Source organism: Haliotis asinina, chromosome 10, assembly GCF_037392515.1.
Source record: "Haliotis asinina isolate JCU_RB_2024 chromosome 10, JCU_Hal_asi_v2, whole genome shotgun sequence".
NCBI lineage: Eukaryota > Metazoa > Mollusca > Gastropoda > Lepetellida > Haliotidae > Haliotis > Haliotis asinina.
Genome location: NC_090289.1, coordinates 56,337,171 through 56,355,229, shown reverse-complemented (window position 1 = coordinate 56,355,229; position 18,059 = coordinate 56,337,171). Strand labels below are relative to the sequence as shown.

The 18,059-nt window shown below is 40.6% G+C and overlaps 28 non-coding genes across 28 annotated transcripts; all 28 read left to right on the top strand.

Moving 5' to 3' along the window:
- The first annotated feature begins 510 nt into the window (after positions 1–510).
- On the top strand, positions 511–631 carry LOC137255020 (U5 spliceosomal RNA). The gene has a single exon (XR_010954373.1). It is a non-coding gene; the product is annotated as a U5 spliceosomal RNA (small nuclear RNA).
- A 510-nt stretch (positions 632–1,141) lies between these two features.
- LOC137255100 (U5 spliceosomal RNA) lies at positions 1,142–1,262 on the top strand. Its single transcript, XR_010954449.1, has one exon. It is a non-coding gene; the product is annotated as a U5 spliceosomal RNA (small nuclear RNA).
- Positions 1,263–1,772: 510 nt separating this feature from the next.
- Positions 1,773–1,893, top strand: LOC137255001 (U5 spliceosomal RNA). Its single transcript, XR_010954356.1, has one exon. It is a non-coding gene; the product is annotated as a U5 spliceosomal RNA (small nuclear RNA).
- Positions 1,894–2,403: 510 nt separating this feature from the next.
- On the top strand, positions 2,404–2,524 carry LOC137255000 (U5 spliceosomal RNA). Its single transcript, XR_010954355.1, has one exon. It is a non-coding gene; the product is annotated as a U5 spliceosomal RNA (small nuclear RNA).
- Positions 2,525–3,034: 510 nt separating this feature from the next.
- LOC137254999 (U5 spliceosomal RNA) lies at positions 3,035–3,155 on the top strand. Its single transcript, XR_010954354.1, has one exon. It is a non-coding gene; the product is annotated as a U5 spliceosomal RNA (small nuclear RNA).
- A 510-nt stretch (positions 3,156–3,665) lies between these two features.
- On the top strand, positions 3,666–3,786 carry LOC137254997 (U5 spliceosomal RNA). Its single transcript, XR_010954353.1, has one exon. It is a non-coding gene; the product is annotated as a U5 spliceosomal RNA (small nuclear RNA).
- Positions 3,787–4,296: 510 nt separating this feature from the next.
- Positions 4,297–4,417, top strand: LOC137254996 (U5 spliceosomal RNA). Its single transcript, XR_010954352.1, has one exon. It is a non-coding gene; the product is annotated as a U5 spliceosomal RNA (small nuclear RNA).
- A 510-nt stretch (positions 4,418–4,927) lies between these two features.
- On the top strand, positions 4,928–5,048 carry LOC137254994 (U5 spliceosomal RNA). Its single transcript, XR_010954350.1, has one exon. It is a non-coding gene; the product is annotated as a U5 spliceosomal RNA (small nuclear RNA).
- Positions 5,049–5,558: 510 nt separating this feature from the next.
- Positions 5,559–5,679, top strand: LOC137254993 (U5 spliceosomal RNA). Its single transcript, XR_010954349.1, has one exon. It is a non-coding gene; the product is annotated as a U5 spliceosomal RNA (small nuclear RNA).
- Positions 5,680–6,189: 510 nt separating this feature from the next.
- LOC137254992 (U5 spliceosomal RNA) lies at positions 6,190–6,310 on the top strand. Its single transcript, XR_010954348.1, has one exon. It is a non-coding gene; the product is annotated as a U5 spliceosomal RNA (small nuclear RNA).
- Positions 6,311–6,823: 513 nt separating this feature from the next.
- LOC137254991 (U5 spliceosomal RNA) lies at positions 6,824–6,944 on the top strand. Its single transcript, XR_010954347.1, has one exon. It is a non-coding gene; the product is annotated as a U5 spliceosomal RNA (small nuclear RNA).
- A 510-nt stretch (positions 6,945–7,454) lies between these two features.
- LOC137254990 (U5 spliceosomal RNA) lies at positions 7,455–7,575 on the top strand. Its single transcript, XR_010954346.1, has one exon. It is a non-coding gene; the product is annotated as a U5 spliceosomal RNA (small nuclear RNA).
- A 510-nt stretch (positions 7,576–8,085) lies between these two features.
- Positions 8,086–8,206, top strand: LOC137254989 (U5 spliceosomal RNA). The gene has a single exon (XR_010954345.1). It is a non-coding gene; the product is annotated as a U5 spliceosomal RNA (small nuclear RNA).
- A 510-nt stretch (positions 8,207–8,716) lies between these two features.
- On the top strand, positions 8,717–8,837 carry LOC137254988 (U5 spliceosomal RNA). The gene has a single exon (XR_010954344.1). It is a non-coding gene; the product is annotated as a U5 spliceosomal RNA (small nuclear RNA).
- A 510-nt stretch (positions 8,838–9,347) lies between these two features.
- On the top strand, positions 9,348–9,468 carry LOC137254987 (U5 spliceosomal RNA). Its single transcript, XR_010954343.1, has one exon. It is a non-coding gene; the product is annotated as a U5 spliceosomal RNA (small nuclear RNA).
- Positions 9,469–9,978: 510 nt separating this feature from the next.
- LOC137255107 (U5 spliceosomal RNA) lies at positions 9,979–10,099 on the top strand. The gene has a single exon (XR_010954456.1). It is a non-coding gene; the product is annotated as a U5 spliceosomal RNA (small nuclear RNA).
- Positions 10,100–10,609: 510 nt separating this feature from the next.
- On the top strand, positions 10,610–10,730 carry LOC137254986 (U5 spliceosomal RNA). The gene has a single exon (XR_010954342.1). It is a non-coding gene; the product is annotated as a U5 spliceosomal RNA (small nuclear RNA).
- Positions 10,731–11,240: 510 nt separating this feature from the next.
- On the top strand, positions 11,241–11,361 carry LOC137255106 (U5 spliceosomal RNA). The gene has a single exon (XR_010954455.1). It is a non-coding gene; the product is annotated as a U5 spliceosomal RNA (small nuclear RNA).
- Positions 11,362–11,871: 510 nt separating this feature from the next.
- On the top strand, positions 11,872–11,992 carry LOC137254985 (U5 spliceosomal RNA). Its single transcript, XR_010954341.1, has one exon. It is a non-coding gene; the product is annotated as a U5 spliceosomal RNA (small nuclear RNA).
- Positions 11,993–12,502: 510 nt separating this feature from the next.
- Positions 12,503–12,623, top strand: LOC137254983 (U5 spliceosomal RNA). Its single transcript, XR_010954339.1, has one exon. It is a non-coding gene; the product is annotated as a U5 spliceosomal RNA (small nuclear RNA).
- A 513-nt stretch (positions 12,624–13,136) lies between these two features.
- LOC137254981 (U5 spliceosomal RNA) lies at positions 13,137–13,257 on the top strand. Its single transcript, XR_010954338.1, has one exon. It is a non-coding gene; the product is annotated as a U5 spliceosomal RNA (small nuclear RNA).
- A 510-nt stretch (positions 13,258–13,767) lies between these two features.
- LOC137254980 (U5 spliceosomal RNA) lies at positions 13,768–13,888 on the top strand. Its single transcript, XR_010954337.1, has one exon. It is a non-coding gene; the product is annotated as a U5 spliceosomal RNA (small nuclear RNA).
- A 510-nt stretch (positions 13,889–14,398) lies between these two features.
- LOC137254979 (U5 spliceosomal RNA) lies at positions 14,399–14,519 on the top strand. Its single transcript, XR_010954336.1, has one exon. It is a non-coding gene; the product is annotated as a U5 spliceosomal RNA (small nuclear RNA).
- A 510-nt stretch (positions 14,520–15,029) lies between these two features.
- Positions 15,030–15,150, top strand: LOC137254978 (U5 spliceosomal RNA). The gene has a single exon (XR_010954335.1). It is a non-coding gene; the product is annotated as a U5 spliceosomal RNA (small nuclear RNA).
- Positions 15,151–15,660: 510 nt separating this feature from the next.
- On the top strand, positions 15,661–15,781 carry LOC137255105 (U5 spliceosomal RNA). Its single transcript, XR_010954454.1, has one exon. It is a non-coding gene; the product is annotated as a U5 spliceosomal RNA (small nuclear RNA).
- A 510-nt stretch (positions 15,782–16,291) lies between these two features.
- LOC137254977 (U5 spliceosomal RNA) lies at positions 16,292–16,412 on the top strand. The gene has a single exon (XR_010954334.1). It is a non-coding gene; the product is annotated as a U5 spliceosomal RNA (small nuclear RNA).
- A 510-nt stretch (positions 16,413–16,922) lies between these two features.
- LOC137254976 (U5 spliceosomal RNA) lies at positions 16,923–17,043 on the top strand. Its single transcript, XR_010954333.1, has one exon. It is a non-coding gene; the product is annotated as a U5 spliceosomal RNA (small nuclear RNA).
- A 510-nt stretch (positions 17,044–17,553) lies between these two features.
- Positions 17,554–17,674, top strand: LOC137255104 (U5 spliceosomal RNA). The gene has a single exon (XR_010954453.1). It is a non-coding gene; the product is annotated as a U5 spliceosomal RNA (small nuclear RNA).
- The last annotated feature ends 385 nt before the right edge of the window (positions 17,675–18,059 follow it).

The following is an 18,059-nucleotide window of genomic DNA, read 5'->3' as shown; positions in this document are numbered from 1 at the left end:
AATATTTCCAATACACAAAATAGAACTTGCACAATGTGTAGAGAAGGGAGGTAATTACTCTCTTCGGTCGTCCATTACCCTGTTGTTGCTGTTGGTGTGATTTTCAAGATCAAAAGTATAGTGTAAGTGTTTAGCAGTGTTTCCAAGCTGACGCCGTCATCCACGTCAGCGATGTCCTTGAAATGCGTGTGCATGAAAATGGGAGGTTTGAATATTATGTTGAGGTCGACCACAATAACGAACTATACATGACGACGAACCAACGTTCAAAATGGCTGCCTCGGGCACGGGAGTCGCAAAGTCCGTATTTATTTGACAAGCTACAGCGGCATGTAGCCCTTTTCAACTTCAATCTCCTTATCATATCAATTGAAGGGTTGTGTCGATACCCTTTCTATATCAAAGAAACAATAATGCCAAATAGTTGATTTAAATGCTACAAGTCATGTCCTGACACCTACATGTTGTGATGAAATATTTTCAGTAGGGGAAGACAGGAGCCTGTAACGTTAACTCTGGTTTCTCTTCATCCATTCGGATAAATCTTTCGCCTTTTACTAAAGATTTCCGTGGAGAGGAACATCACAATGAGTCTAATGACTAATTTCTTATGCCCTGAATTGACAGGGTTAATATTTCCAATACACAAAATAGAACTTGCACAATGTGTAGAGAAGGGAGGTAATTACTCTCTTCGGTCGTCCATTACCCTGTTGTTGTTGTTTGTGTGATTTTCAAGATCAAAAGTATAGTGTAAGTGTTTAGCAGTGTTTCCAAGCTGACGCCGTCATCCACGTCAGCGATGTCCTTGCAATGCGTGTGCATGAAAATGGGAGGTTTGAATATTATGTTGAGGTCCACCACAATAACGAACTATACATGACGACGAACCAACGTTCAAAATGGCTGCCTCGGGCACGGGAGTCGCAAAGTCCGTATTTATTTGACAAGCTACAGCAACATGTAGCCCTTCTCAACTTCAATCTCCTTATCATATCAATTGAAGGGTTGTGTCGATACCCTTTCTATATCAAAGAAACAATAATGCCAAATAGTTGATTTAAATGCTACAAGTCATGTCCTGACACCTACATGTTGTGATGAAATATTTTCAGTAGGGGAAGACAGGAGCCTGTAACGTCAACTCTGGTTTCTCTTCATCCATTCGGATAAATCTTTCGCCTTTTACTAAAGATTTCCGTGGAGAGGAACATCACAATGAGTCTAATGACTAATTTCTTACGCCCTGAATTGACAGGGTTAATATTTCCAATACACAAAATAGAACTTGCACAATGTGTAGAGAAGGGAGGTAATTACTCTCTTCGGTCGTCCATTACCCTGTTGTTGCTGTTGGTGTGATTTTCAAGATCAAAAGTATAGTGTAAGTGTTTAGCAGTGTTTCCAAGCTGACGCCGTCATCCACGTCAGCGATGTCCTTGAAATGCGTGTGCATGAAAATGGGAGGTTTGAATATTATGTTGAGGTCGACCACAATAACGAACTATACATGACGACGAACCAACGTTCAAAATGGCTGCCTCGGGCACGGGAGTCGCAAAGTCCGTATTTATTTGACAAGCTACAGCGGCATGTAGCCCTTTTCAACTTCAATCTCCTTATCATATCAATTGAAGGGTTGTGTCGATACCCTTCCTATATCAAAGAAACAACAATGCCAAATAGTTGATTTAAATGCTACAAGTCATGTCCTGACACCTACATGTTGTGATGAAATATTTTCAGTAGGGGAAGACAGGAGCCTGTAACGTTAACTCTGGTTTCTCTTCATCCATTCGGATAAATCTTTCGCCTTTTACTAAAGATTTCCGTGGAGAGGAACATCACAATGAGTCTAATGACTAATTTCTTACGCCCTGAATTGACAGGGTTAATATTTCCAATACACAAAATAGAACTTGCACAATGTGTAGAGAAGGGAGGTAATTACTCTCTGCGGTCGTCCATTACCCTGTTGTTGTTGTTTGTGTGATTTTCAAGATCAAAAGTATCGTGTAAGTGTTTAGCAGTGTTTCCAAGCTGACGCCGTCATCCACGTCAGCGATGTCCTTGCAATGTGTGTGCATGAAAATGGGAGGTTTGAATATTATGTTGAGGTCGACCACAATAACGAACTATACATGACGACGAACCAACGTTCAAAATGGCTGCCTCGGGCACGGGAGTCGCAAAGTCCGTATTTATTTGACAAGCTACAGCGGCATGTAGCCCTTTTCAACTTCAATCTCCTTATCATATCAATTGAAGGGTTGTGTCGATACCCTTTCTATATCAAAGAAACAATAATGCCAAATAGTTGATTTAAATGCTACAAGTCATGTCCTGACACCTACATGTTGTGATGAAACATTTTCAGTAGGGGAAGACAGGAGCCTGTAACGTTAACTCTGGTTTCTCTTCATCCATTCGGATAAATCTTTCGCCTTTTACTAAAGATTTCCGTGGAGAGGAACATCACAATGAGTCTAATGACTAATTTCTTACGCCCTGAATTGACAGGGTTAATATTTCCAATACACAAAATAGAACTTGCACAATGTGTAGAGAAGGGAGGTAATTACTCTCTGCGGTCGTCCATTACCCTGTTGTTGTTGTTTGTGTGATTTTCAAGATCAAAAGTATAGTGTAAGTGTTTAGCAGTGTTTCCAAGCTGACGCCGTCATCCACGTCAGCGATGTCTTTGCAATGCGTGTGCATGAAAATGGGAGGTTTGAATATTATGTTGAGGTCGACCACAATAACGAACTATACATGACGACGAACCAACGTTCAAAATGGCTGCCTCGGGCACGGGAGTCGCAAAGTCCGTATTTATTTGACAAGCTACAGCGGCATGTAGCCCTTTTCAACTTCAATCTCCTTATCATATCAATTGAAGGGTTGTGTCGATACCCTTTCTATATCAAAGAAACAATAATGCCAAATAGTTGATTTAAATGCTACAAGTCATGTCCTGACACCTACATGTTGTGATGAAATATTTTCAGTAGGGGAAGACAGGAGCCTGTAACGTTAACTCTGGTTTCTCTTCATCCATTCGGATAAATCTTTCGCCTTTTACTAAAGATTTCCGTGGAGAGGAACATCACAATGAGTCTAATGACTAATTTCTTACGCCCTGAATTGACAGGGTTAATATTTCCAATACACAAAATAGAACTTGCACAATGTGTAGAGAAGGGAGGTAATTACTCTCTGCGGTCGTCCATTACCCTGTTGTTGTTGTTTGTGTGATTTTCAAGATCAAAAGTATAGTGTAAGTGTTTAGCAGTGTTTCCAAGCTGACGCCGTCATCCACGTCAGCGATGTCTTTGCAATGCGTGTGCATGAAAATGGGAGGTTTGAATATTATGTTGAGGTCGACCACAATAACGAACTATACATGACGACGAACCAACGTTCAAAATGGCTGCCTCGGGCACGGGAGTCGCAAAGTCCGTATTTATTTGACAAGCTACAGCGGCATGTAGCCCTTTTCAACTTCAATCTCCTTATCATATCAATTGAAGGGTTGTGTCGATACCCTTTCTATATCAAAGAAACAATAATGCCAAATAGTTGATTTAAATGCTACAAGTCATGTCCTGACACCTACATGTTGTGATGAAACATTTTCAGTAGGGGAAGACAGGAGCCTGTAACGTTAACTCTGGTTTCTCTTCATCCATTCGGATAAATCTTTCGCCTTTTACTAAAGATTTCCGTGGAGAGGAACATCACAATGAGTCTAATGACTAATTTCTTACGCCCTGAATTGACAGGGTTAATATTTCCAATACACAAAATAGAACTTGCACAATGCGTAGAGAAGGGAGGTAATTACTCTCTGCGGTCGTCCATTACCCTGTTGTTGTTGTTTGTGTGATTTTCAAGATCAAAAGTATAGTGTAAGTGTTTAGCAGTGTTTCCAAGCTGACGCCGTCATCCACGTCAGCGATGTCTTTGCAATGCGTGTGCATGAAAATGGGAGGTTTGAATATTATGTTGAGGTCGACCACAATAACGAACTATACATGACGACGAACCAACGTTCAAAATGGCTGCCTCGGGCACGGGAGTCGCAAAGTCCGTATTTATTTGACAAGCTACAGCGGCATGTAGCCCTTTTCAACTTCAATCTCCTTATCATATCAATTGAAGGGTTGTGTCGATACCCTTTCTATATCAAAGAAACAATAATGCCAAATAGTTGATTTAAATGCTACAAGTCATGTCCTGACACCTACATGTTGTGATGAAATATTTTCAGTAGGGGAAGACAGGAGCCTGTAACGTTAACTCTGGTTTCTCTTCATCCATTCGGATAAATCTTTCGCCTTTTACTAAAGATTTCCGTGGAGAGGAACATCACAATGAGTCTAATGACTAATTTCTTACGCCCTGAATTGACAGGGTTAATATTTCCAATACACAAAATAGAACTTGCACAATGCGTAGAGAAGGGAGGTAATTACTCTCTGCGGTCGTCCATTACCCTGTTGTTGTTGTTTGTGTGATTTTCAAGATCAAAAGTATAGTGTAAGTGTTTAGCAGTGTTTCCAAGCTGACGCCGTCATCCACGTCAGCGATGTCTTTGCAATGCGTGTGCATGAAAATGGGAGGTTTGAATATTATGTTGAGGTCGACCACAATAACGAACTATACATGACGACGAACCAACGTTCAAAATGGCTGCCTCGGGCACGGGAGTCGCAAAGTCCGTATTTATTTGACAAGCTACAGCGGCATGTAGCCCTTTTCAACTTCAATCTCCTTATCATATCAATTGAAGGGTTGTGTCGATACCCTTTCTATATCAAAGAAACAATAATGCCAAATAGTTGATTTAAATGCTACAAGTCATGTCCTGACACCTACATGTTGTGATGAAATATTTTCAGTAGGGGAAGACAGGAGCCTGTAACGTTAACTCTGGTTTCTCTTCATCCATTCGGATAAATCTTTCGCCTTTTACTAAAGATTTCCGTGGAGAGGAACATCACAATGAGTCTAATGACTAATTTCTTACGCCCTGAATTGACAGGGTTAATATTTCCAATACACAAAATAGAACTTGCACAATGTGTAGAGAAGGGAGGTAATTACTCTCTTCGGTCGTCCATTACCCTGTTGTTGTTGTTTGTGTGATTTTCAAGATCAAAAGTATAGTGTAAGTGTTTAGCAGTGTTTCCAAGCTGACGCCGTCATCCACGTCAGCGATGTCTTTGCAATGCGTGTGCATGAGAATGGGAGGTTTGAATATTATGTTGAGGTCGACCACAATAACGAACTATACATGACGACGAACCAACGTTCAAAATGGCTGCCTCGGGCACGGGAGTCGCAAAGTCCATATTTATTTGACAAGCTACAGCGGCATGTAGCCCTTTTCAACTTCAATCTCCTTATCATATCAATTGAAGGGTTGTGTCGATACCCTTTCTATATCAAAGAAACAATAATGCCAAATAGTTGATTTAAATGCTACAAGTCATGTCCTGACACCTACATGTTGTGATGAAATATTTTCAGTAGGGGAAGACAGGAGCCTGTAACGTTAACTCTGGTTTCTCTTCATCCATTCGGATAAATCTTTCGCCTTTTACTAAAGATTTCCGTGGAGAGGAACATCACAATGAGTCTAATGACTAATTTCTTACGCCCTGAATTGACAGGGTTAATATTTCCAATACACAAAATAGAACTTGCACAATGTGTAGAGAAGGGAGGTAATTACTCTCTTCGGTCGTCCATTACCCTGTTGTTGTTGTTTGTGTGATTTTCAAGATCAAAAGTATAGTGTAAGTGTTTAGCAGTGTTTCCAAGCTGACGCCGTCATCCACGTCAGCGATGTCTTTGCAATGCGTGTGCATGAGAATGGGAGGTTTGAATATTATGTTGAGGTCGACCACAATAACGAACTATACATGACGACGAACCAACGTTCAAAATGGCTGCCTCGGGCACGGGAGTCGCAAAGTCCGTATTTATTTGACAAGCTACAGCGGCATGTAGCCCTTTTCAACTTCAATCTCCTTATCATATCAATTGAAGGGTTGTGTCGATACCCTTTCTATATCAAAGAAACAATAATGCCAAATAGTTGATTTAAATGCTACAAGTCATGTCCTGACACCTACATGTTGTGATGAAATATTTTCAGTAGGGGAAGACAGGAGCCTGTAACGTTAACTCTGGTTTCTCTTCATCCATTCGGATAAATCTTTCGCCTTTTACTAAAGATTTCCGTGGAGAGGAACATCACAATGAGTCTAATGACTAATTTCTTACGCCCTGAATTGACAGGGTTAATATTTCCAATACACAAAATAGAACTTGCACAATGTGTAGAGAAGGGAGGTAATTACTCTCTTCGGTCGTCCATTACCCTGTTGTTGTTGTTGTTTGTGTGATTTTCAAGATCAAAAGTATAGTGTAAGTGTTTAGCAGTGTTTCCAAGCTGACGCCGTCATCCACGTCAGCGATGTCTTTGCAATGCGTGTGCATGAGAATGGGAGGTTTGAATATTATGTTGAGGTCGACCACAATAACGAACTATACATGACGACGAACCAACGTTCAAAATGGCTGCCTCGGGCACGGGAGTCGCAAAGTCCGTATTTATTTGACAAGCTACAGCGGCATGTAGCCCTTTTCAACTTCAATCTCCTTATCATATCAATTGAAGGGTTGTGTCGATACCCTTTCTATATCAAGGAAACAATAATGCCAAATAGTTGATTTAAATGCTACAAGTCATGTCCTGACACCTACATGTTGTGATGAAATATTTTCAGTAGGGGAAGACAGGAGCCTGTAACGTTAACTCTGGTTTCTCTTCATCCATTCGGATAAATCTTTCGCCTTTTACTAAAGATTTCCGTGGAGAGGAACATCACAATGAGTCTAATGACTAATTTCTTACGCCCTGAATTGACAGGGTTAATATTTCCAATACACAAAATAGAACTTGCACAATGTGTAGAGAAGGGAGGTAATTACTCTCTGCGGTCGTCCATTACCCTGTTGTTGTTGTTTGTGTGATTTTCAAGATCAAAAGTATAGTGTAAGTGTTTAGCAGTGTTTCCAAGCTGACGCCGTCATCCACGTCAGCGATGTCTTTGCAATGCGTGTGCATGAAAATGGGAGGTTTGAATATTATGTTGAGGTCGACCACAATAACGAACTATACATGACGACGAACCAACGTTCAAAATGGCTGCCTCGGGCACGGGAGTCGCAAAGTCCGTATTTATTTGACAAGCTACAGCGGCATGTAGCCCTTTTCAACTTCAATCTCCTTATCATATCAATTGAAGGGTTGTGTCGATACCCTTTCTATATCAAAGAAACAATAATGCCAAATAGTTGATTTAAATGCTACAAGTCATGTCCTGACACCTACATGTTGTGATGAAATATTTTCAGTAGGGGAAGACAGGAGCCTGTAACGTTAACTCTGGTTTCTCTTCATCCATTCGGATAAATCTTTCGCCTTTTACTAAAGATTTCCGTGGAGAGGAACATCACAATGAGTCTAATGACTAATTTCTTACGCCCTGAATTGACAGGGTTAATATTTCCAATACACAAAATAGAACTTGCACAATGTGTAGAGAAGGGAGGTAATTACTCTCTTCGGTCGTCCATTACCCTGTTGTTGTTGTTTGTGTGATTTTCAAGATCAAAAGTATAGTGTAAGTGTTTAGCAGTGTTTCCAAGCTGTCGCCGTCATCCACGTCAGCGATGTCCTTGCAATGTGTGTGTATGAAAATGGGAGGTTTGAATATTATGTTGAGGTCGACCACAATAACGAACTATACATGACGACGAACCAACGTTCAAAATGGCTGCCTCGGGCACGGGAGTCGCAAAGTCCGTATTTATTTGACAAGCTACAGCGGCATGTAGCCCTTTTCAACTTCAATCTCCTTATCATATCAATTGAAGGGTTGTGTCGATACCCTTTCTATATCAAAGAAACAATAATGCCAAATAGTTGATTTAAATGCTACAAGTCATGTCCTGACACCTACATGTTGTGATGAAATATTTTCAGTAGGGGAAGATAGGAGCCTGTAACGTTAACTCTGGTTTCTCTTCATCCATTCGGATAAATCTTTCGCCTTTTACTAAAGATTTCCGTGGAGAGGAACATCACAATGAGTCTAATGACTAATTTCTTACGCCCTGAATTGACAGGGTTAATATTTCCAATACACAAAATAGAACTTGCACAATGTGTAGAGAAGGGAGGTAATTACTCTCTTCGGTCGTCCATTACCCTGTTGTTGTTGTTTGTGTGATTTTCAAGATCAAAAGTATAGTGCAAGTGTTTAGCAGTGTTTCCAAGCTGACGCCGTCATCCACGTCAGCGATGTCTTTGCAATGCGTGTGCATGAGAATGGGAGGTTTGAATATTATGTTGAGGTCGACCACAATAACGAACTATACATGACGACGAACCAACGTTCAAAATGGCTGCCTCGGGCACGGGAGTCGCAAAGTCCGTATTTATTTGACAAGCTACAGCGGCATGTAGCCCTTTTCAACTTCAATCTCCTTATCATATCAATTGAAGGGTTGTGTCGATACCCTTTCTATATCAAAGAAACAATAATGCCAAATAGTTGATTTAAATGCTACAAGTCATGTCCTGACACCTACATGTTGTGATGAAATATTTTCAGTAGGGGAAGACAGGAGCCTGTAACGTTAACTCTGGTTTCTCTTCATCCATTCGGATAAATCTTTCGCCTTTTACTAAAGATTTCCGTGGAGAGGAACATCACAATGAGTCTAATGACTAATTTCTTACGCCCTGAATTGACAGGGTTAATATTTCCAATACACAAAATAGAACTTGCACAATGTGTAGAGAAGGGAGGTAATTACTCTCTTCGGTCGTCCATTACCCTGTTGTTGTTGTTTGTGTGATTTTCAAGATCAAAAGTATAGTGTAAGTGTTTAGCAGTGTTTCCAAGCTGACGCCGTCATCCACGTCAGCGATGTCTTTGCAATGCGTGTGCATGAGAATGGGAGGTTTGAATATTATGTTGAGGTCGACCACAATAACGAACTATACATGACGACGAACCAACGTTCAAAATGGCTGCCTCGGGCACGGGAGTCGCAAAGTCCGTATTTATTTGACAAGCTACAGCGGCATGTAGCCCTTTTCAACTTCAATCTCCTTATCATATCAATTGAAGGGTTGTGTCGATACCCTTTCTATATCAAAGAAACAATAATGCCAAATAGTTGATTTAAATGCTACAAGTCATGTCCTGACACCTACATGTTGTGATGAAATATTTTCAGTAGGGGAAGACAGGAGCCTGTAACGTTAACTCTGGTTTCTCTTCATCCATTCGGATAAATCTTTCGCCTTTTACTAAAGATTTCCGTGGAGAGGAACATCACAATGAGTCTAATGACTAATTTCTTACGCCCTGAATTGACAGGGTTAATATTTCCAATACACAAAATAGAACTTGCACAATGTGTAGAGAAGGGAGGTAATTACTCTCTTCGGTCGTCCATTACCCTGTTGTTGTTGTTTGTGTGATTTTCAAGATCAAAAGTATAGTGTAAGTGTTTAGCAGTGTTTCCAAGCTGACGCCGTCATCCACGTCAGCGATGTCTTTGCAATGCGTGTGCATGAGAATGGGAGGTTTGAATATTATGTTGAGGTCGACCACAATAACGAACTATACATGACGACGAACCAACGTTCAAAATGGCTGCCTCGGGCACGGGAGTCGCAAAGTCCGTATTTATTTGACAAGCTACAGCGGCATGTAGCCCTTTTCAACTTCAATCTCCTTATCATATCAATTGAAGGGTTGTGTCGATACCCTTTCTATATCAAAGAAACAATAATGCCAAATAGTTGATTTAAATGCTACAAGTCATGTCCTGACACCTACATGTTGTGATGAAATATTTTCAGTAGGGGAAGACAGGAGCCTGTAACGTTAACTCTGGTTTCTCTTCATCCACTCGGATAAATCTTTCGCCTTTTACTAAAGATTTCCGTGGAGAGGAACATCACAATGAGTCTAATGACTAATTTCTTACGCCCTGAATTGACAGGGTTAATATTTCCAATACACAAAATAGAACTTGCACAATGTGTAGAGAAGGGAGGTAATTACTCTCTTCGGTCGTCCATTACCCTGTTGTTGTTGTTTGTGTGATTTTCAAGATCAAAAGTATAGTGTAAGTGTTTAGCAGTGTTTCCAAGCTGACGCCGTCATCCACGTCAGCGATGTCTTTGCAATGCGTGTGCATGAGAATGGGAGGTTTGAATATTATGTTGAGGTCGACCACAATAACGAACTATACATGACGACGAACCAACGTTCAAAATGGCTGCCTCGGGCACGGGAGTCGCAAAGTCCGTATTTATTTGACAAGCTACAGCGGCATGTAGCCCTTTTCAACTTCAATCTCCTTATCATATCAATTGAAGGGTTGTGTCGATACCCTTTCTATATCAAAGAAACAATAATGCCAAATAGTTGATTTAAATGCTACAAGTCATGTCCTGACACCTACATGTTGTGATGAAATATTTTCAGTAGGGGAAGACAGGAGCCTGTAACGTTAACTCTGGTTTCTCTTCATCCATTCGGATAAATCTTTCGCCTTTTACTAAAGATTTCCGTGGAGAGGAACATCACAATGAGTCTAATGACTAATTTCTTACGCCCTGAATTGACAGGGTTAATATTTCCAATACACAAAATAGAACTTGCACAATGTGTAGAGAAGGGAGGTAATTACTCTCTTCGGTCGTCCATTACCCTGTTGTTGTTGTTTGTGTGATTTTCAAGATCAAAAGTATAGTGTAAGTGTTTAGCAGTGTTTCCAAGCTGACGCCGTCATCCACGTCAGCGATGTCTTTGCAATGCGTGTGCATGAGAATGGGAGGTTTGAATATTATGTTGAGGTCGACCACAATAACGAACTATACATGACGACGAACCAACGTTCAAAATGGCTGCCTCGGGCACGGGAGTCGCAAAGTCCGTATTTATTTGACAAGCTACAGCGGCATGTAGCCCTTTTCAACTTCAATCTCCTTATCATATCAATTGAAGGGTTGTGTCGATACCCTTTCTATATCAAAGAAACAATAATGCCAAATAGTTGATTTAAATGCTACAAGTCATGTCCTGACACCTACATGTTGTGATGAAATATTTTCAGTAGGGGAAGACAGGAGCCTGTAACGTTAACTCTGGTTTCTCTTCATCCACTCGGATAAATCTTTCGCCTTTTACTAAAGATTTCCGTGGAGAGGAACATCACAATGAGTCTAATGACTAATTTCTTACGCCCTGAATTGACAGGGTTAATATTTCCAATACACAAAATAGAACTTGCACAATGTGTAGAGAAGGGAGGTAATTACTCTCTTCGGTCGTCCATTACCCTGTTGTTGTTGTTTGTGTGATTTTCAAGATCAAAAGTATAGTGTAAGTGTTTAGCAGTGTTTCCAAGCTGACGCCGTCATCCACGTCAGCGATGTCTTTGCAATGCGTGTGCATGAGAATGGGAGGTTTGAATATTATGTTGAGGTCGACCACAATAACGAACTATACATGACGACGAACCAACGTTCAAAATGGCTGCCTCGGGCACGGGAGTCGCAAAGTCCGTATTTATTTGACAAGCTACAGCGGCATGTAGCCCTTTTCAACTTCAATCTCCTTATCATATCAATTGAAGGGTTGTGTCGATACCCTTTCTATATCAAAGAAACAATAATGCCAAATAGTTGATTTAAATGCTACAAGTCATGTCCTGACACCTACATGTTGTGATGAAATATTTTCAGTAGGGGAAGACAGGAGCCTGTAACGTTAACTCTGGTTTCTCTTCATCCATTCGGATAAATCTTTCGCCTTTTACTAAAGATTTCCGTGGAGAGGAACATCACAATGAGTCTAATGACTAATTTCTTACGCCCTGAATTGACAGGGTTAATATTTCCAATACACAAAATAGAACTTGCACAATGTGTAGAGAAGGGAGGTAATTACTCTCTTCGGTCGTCCATTACCCTGTTGTTGTTGTTTGTGTGATTTTCAAGATCAAAAGTATAGTGTAAGTGTTTAGCAGTGTTTCCAAGCTGACGCCGTCATCCACGTCAGCGATGTCTTTGCAATGCGTGTGCATGAGAATGGGAGGTTTGAATATTATGTTGAGGTCGACCACAATAACGAACTATACATGACGACGAACCAACGTTCAAAATGGCTGCCTCGGGCACGGGAGTCGCAAAGTCCGTATTTATTTGACAAGCTACAGCGGCATGTAGCCCTTTTCAACTTCAATCTCCTTATCATATCAATTGAAGGGTTGTGTCGATACCCTTTCTATATCAAAGAAACAATAATGCCAAATAGTTGATTTAAATGCTACAAGTCATGTCCTGACACCTACATGTTGTGATGAAATATTTTCAGTAGGGGAAGACAGGAGCCTGTAACGTTAACTCTGGTTTCTCTTCATCCATTCGGATAAATCTTTCGCCTTTTACTAAAGATTTCCGTGGAGAGGAACATCACAATGAGTCTAATGACTAATTTCTTACGCCCTGAATTGACAGGGTTAATATTTCCAATACACAAAATAGAACTTGCACAATGTGTAGAGAAGGGAGGTAATTACTCTCTGCGGTCGTCCATTACCCTGTTGTTGTTGTTGTTTGTGTGATTTTCAAGATCAAAAGTATAGTGTAAGTGTTTAGCAGTGTTTCCAAGCTGACGCCGTCATCCACGTCAGCGATGTCTTTGCAATGCGTGTGCATGAAAATGGGAGGTTTGAATATTATGTTGAGGTCGACCACAATAACGAACTATACATGACGACGAACCAACGTTCAAAATGGCTGCCTCGGGCACGGGAGTCGCAAAGTCCGTATTTATTTGACAAGCTACAGCGGCATGTAGCCCTTTTCAACTTCAATCTCCTTATCATATCAATTGAAGGGTTGTGTCGATACCCTTTCTATATCAAAGAAACAATAATGCCAAATAGTTGATTTAAATGCTACAAGTCATGTCCTGACACCTACATGTTGTGATGAAATATTTTCAGTAGGGGAAGACAGGAGCCTGTAACGTTAACTCTGGTTTCTCTTCATCCATTCGGATAAATCTTTCGCCTTTTACTAAAGATTTCCGTGGAGAGGAACATCACAATGAGTCTAATGACTAATTTCTTACGCCCTGAATTGACAGGGTTAATATTTCCAATACACAAAATAGAACTTGCACAATGTGTAGAGAAGGGAGGTAATTACTCTCTTCGGTCGTCCATTACCCTGTTGTTGTTGTTTGTGTGATTTTCAAGATCAAAAGTATAGTGTAAGTGTTTAGCAGTGTTTCCAAGCTGACGCCGTCATCCACGTCAGCGATGTCTTTGCAATGCGTGTGCATGAGAATGGGAGGTTTGAATATTATGTTGAGGTCGACCACAATAACGAACTATACATGACGACGAACCAACGTTCAAAATGGCTGCCTCGGGCACGGGAGTCGCAAAGTCCGTATTTATTTGACAAGCTACAGCGGCATGTAGCCCTTTTCAACTTCAATCTCCTTATCATATCAATTGAAGGGTTGTGTCGATACCCTTTCTATATCAAAGAAACAATAATGCCAAATAGTTGATTTAAATGCTACAAGTCATGTCCTGACACCTACATGTTGTGATGAAATATTTTCAGTAGGGGAAGACAGGAGCCTGTAACGTTAACTCTGGTTTCTCTTCATCCATTCGGATAAATCTTTCGCCTTTTACTAAAGATTTCCGTGGAGAGGAACATCACAATGAGTCTAATGACTAATTTCTTACGCCCTGAATTGACAGGGTTAATATTTCCAATACACAAAATAGAACTTGCACAATGTGTAGAGAAGGGAGGTAATTACTCTCTTCGGTCGTCCATTACCCTGTTGTTGTTGTTTGTGTGATTTTCAAGATCAAAAGTATAGTGTAAGTGTTTAGCAGTGTTTCCAAGCTGACGCCGTCATCCACGTCAGCGATGTCTTTGCAATGCGTGTGCATGAGAATGGGAGGTTTGAATATTATGTTGAGGTCGACCACAATAACGAACTATACATGACGACGAACCAACGTTCAAAATGGCTGCCTCGGGCACGGGAGTCGCAAAGTCCGTATTTATTTGACAAGCTACAGCGGCATGTAGCCCTTTTCAACTTCAATCTCCTTATCATATCAATTGAAGGGTTGTGTCGATACCCTTTCTATATCAAAGAAACAATAATGCCAAATAGTTGATTTAAATGCTACAAGTCATGTCCTGACACCTACATGTTGTGATGAAATATTTTCAGTAGGGGAAGACAGGAGCCTGTAACGTTAACTCTGGTTTCTCTTCATCCATTCGGATAAATCTTTCGCCTTTTACTAAAGATTTCCGTGGAGAGGAACATCACAATGAGTCTAATGACTAATTTCTTACGCCCTGAATTGACAGGGTTAATATTTCCAATACACAAAATAGAACTTGCACAATGTGTAGAGAAGGGAGGTAATTACTCTCTTCGGTCGTCCATTACCCTGTTGTTGTTGTTTGTGTGATTTTCAAGATCAAAAGTATAGTGTAAGTGTTTAGCAGTGTTTCCAAGCTGACGCCGTCATCCACGTCAACGATGTCTTTGCAATGCGTGTGCATGAGAATGGGAGGTTTGAATATTATGTTGAGGTCGACCACAATAACGAACTATACATGACGACGAACCAACGTTCAAAATGGCTGCCTCGGGCACGGGAGTCGCAAAGTCCGTATTTATTTGACAAGCTACAGCGGCATGTAGCCCTTTTCAACTTCAATCTCCTTATCATATCAATTGAAGGGTTGTGTCGATACCCTTTCTATATCAAAGAAACAATAATGCCAAATAGTTTATTTAAATGCTACAAGTCATGTCCTGACACCTACATGTTGTGATGAAATATTTTCAGTAGGGGAAGACAGGAGCCTGTAACGTTAACTCTGGTTTCTCTTCATCCATTCGGATAAATCTTTCGCCTTTTACTAAAGATTTCCGTGGAGAGGAACATCACAATGAGTCTAATGACTAATTTCTTACGCCCTGAATTGACAGGGTTAATATTTCCAATACACAAAATAGAACTTGCACAATGTGTAGAGAAGGGAGGTAATTACTCTCTTCGGTCGTCCATTACCCTGTTGTTGTTGTTTGTGTGATTTTCAAGATCAAAAGTATAGTGTAAGTGTTTAGCAGTGTTTCCAAGCTGACGCCGTCATCCACGTCAGCGATGTCTTTGCAATGCGTGTGCATGAGAATGGGAGGTTTGAATATTATGTTGAGGTCGACCACAATAACGAACTATACATGACGACGAACCAACGTTCAAAATGGCTGCCTCGGGCACGGGAGTCGCAAAGTCCGTATTTATTTGACAAGCTACAGCGGCATGTAGCCCTTTTCAACTTCAATCTCCTTATCATATCAATTGAAGGGTTGTGTCGATACCCTTTCTATATCAAAGAAACAATAATGCCAAATAGTTGATTTAAATGCTACAAGTCATGTCCTGACACCTACATGTTGTGATGAAATATTTTCAGTAGGGGAAGACAGGAGCCTGTAACGTTAACTCTGGTTTCTCTTCATCCACTCGGATAAATCTTTCGCCTTTTACTAAAGATTTCCGTGGAGAGGAACATCACAATGAGTCTAATGACTAATTTCTTACGCCCTGAATTGACAGGGTTAATATTTCCAATACACAAAATAGAACTTGCACAATGTGTAGAGAAGGGAGGTAATTACTCTCTTCGGTCGTCCATTACCCTGTTGTTGTTGTTTGTGTGATTTTCAAGATCAAAAGTATAGTGTAAGTGTTTAGCAGTGTTTCCAAGCTGACGCCGTCATCCACGTCAGCGATGTCTTTGCAATGCGTGTGCATGAGAATGGGAGGTTTGAATATTATGTTGAGGTCGACCACAATAACGAACTATACATGACGACGAACCAACGTTCAAAATGGCTGCCTCGGGCACGGGAGTCGCAAAGTCCGTATTTATTTGACAAGCTACAGCGGCATGTAGCCCTTTTCAACTTCAATCTCCTTATCATATCAATTGAAGGGTTGTGTCGATACCCTTTCTATATCAAAGAAACAATAATGCCAAATAGTTTATTTAAATGCTACAAGTCATGTCCTGACACCTACATGTTGTGATGAAATATTTTCAGTAGGGGAAGACAGGAGCCTGTAACGTTAACTCTGGTTTCTCTTCATCCATTCGGATAAATCTTTCGCCTTTTACTAAAGATTTCCGTGGAGAGGAACATCACAATGAGTCTAATGACTAATTTCTTACGCCCTGAATTGACAGGGTTAATATTTCCAATACACAAAATAGAACTTGCACAATGTGTAGAGAAGGGAGGTAATTACTCTCTTCGGTCGTCCATTACCCTGTTGTTGTTGTTTGTGTGATTTTCAAGATCAAAAGTATAGTGTAAGTGTTTAGCAGTGTTTCCAAGCTGACGCCGTCATCCACGTCAGCGATGTCTTTGCAATGCGTGTGCATGAGAATGGGAGGTTTGAATATTATGTTGAGGTCGACCACAATAACGAACTATACATGACGACGAACCAACGTTTAAAATGGCTGCCTCGGGCACAGGAGTCGCAAAGTCCGTATTTATTTGACAAGCTACAGCGGCATGTAGCCCTTTTCAACTTCAATCTCCTTATCATATCAATTGAAGGGTTGTGTCGATACCCTTTCTATATCAAAGAAACAATAATGCCAAATAGTTGATTTAAATGCTACAAGTCATGTCCTGACACCTACATGTTGTGATGAAATATTTTCAGTAGGGGAAGACAGGAGCCTGTAACGTTAACTCTGGTTTCTCTTCATCCATTCGGATAAATCTTTCGCCTTTTACTAAAGATTTCCGTGGAGAGGAACATCACAATGAGTCTAATGACTAATTTCTTACGCCCTGAATTGACAGGGTTAATATTTCCAATACACAAAATAGAACTTGCACAATGTGTAGAGAAGGGAGGTAATTACTCTCTTCGGTCGTCCATTACCCTGTTGTTGTTGTTTGTGTGATTTTCAAGATCAAAAGTATAGTGTAAGTGTTTAGCAGTGTTTCCAAGCTGACGCCGTCATCCACGTCAGCGATGTCTTTGCAATGCGTGTGCATGAGAATGGGAGGTTTGAATATTATGTTGAGGTCGACCACAATAACGAACTATACATGACGACGAACCAACGTTCAAAATGGCTGCCTCGGGCACGGGAGTCGCAAAGTCCGTATTTATTTGACAAGCTACAGCGGCATGTAGCCCTTTTCAACTTCAATCTCCTTATCATATCAATTGAAGGGTTGTGTCGATACCCTTTCTATATCAAAGAAACAATAATGCCAAATAGTTGATTTAAATGCTACAAGTCATGTCCTGACACCTACATGTTGTGATGAAATATTTTCAGTAGGGGAAGACAGGAGCCTGTAACGTTAACTCTGGTTTCTCTTCATCCACTCGGATAAATCTTTCGCCTTTTACTAAAGATTTCCGTGGAGAGGAACATCACAATGAGTCTAATGACTAATTTCTTACGCCCTGAATTGACAGGGTTAATATTTCCAATACACAAAATAGAACTTGCACAATGTGTAGAGAAGGGAGGTAATTACTCTCTTCGGTCGTCCATTACCCTGTTGTTGTTGTTTGTGTGATTTTCAAGATCAAAAGTATAGTGTAAGTGTTTAGCAGTGTTTCCAAGCTGACGCCGTCATCCACGTCAGCGATGTCTTTGCAATGCGTGTGCATGAGAATGGGAGGTTTGAATATTATGTTGAGGTCGACCACAATAACGAACTATACATGACGACGAACCAACGTTCAAAATGGCTGCCTCGGGCACGGGAGTCGCAAAGTCCGTATTTATTTGACAAGCTACAGCGGCATGTAGCCCTTTTCAACTTCAATCTCCTTATCATATCAATTGAAGGGTTGTGTCG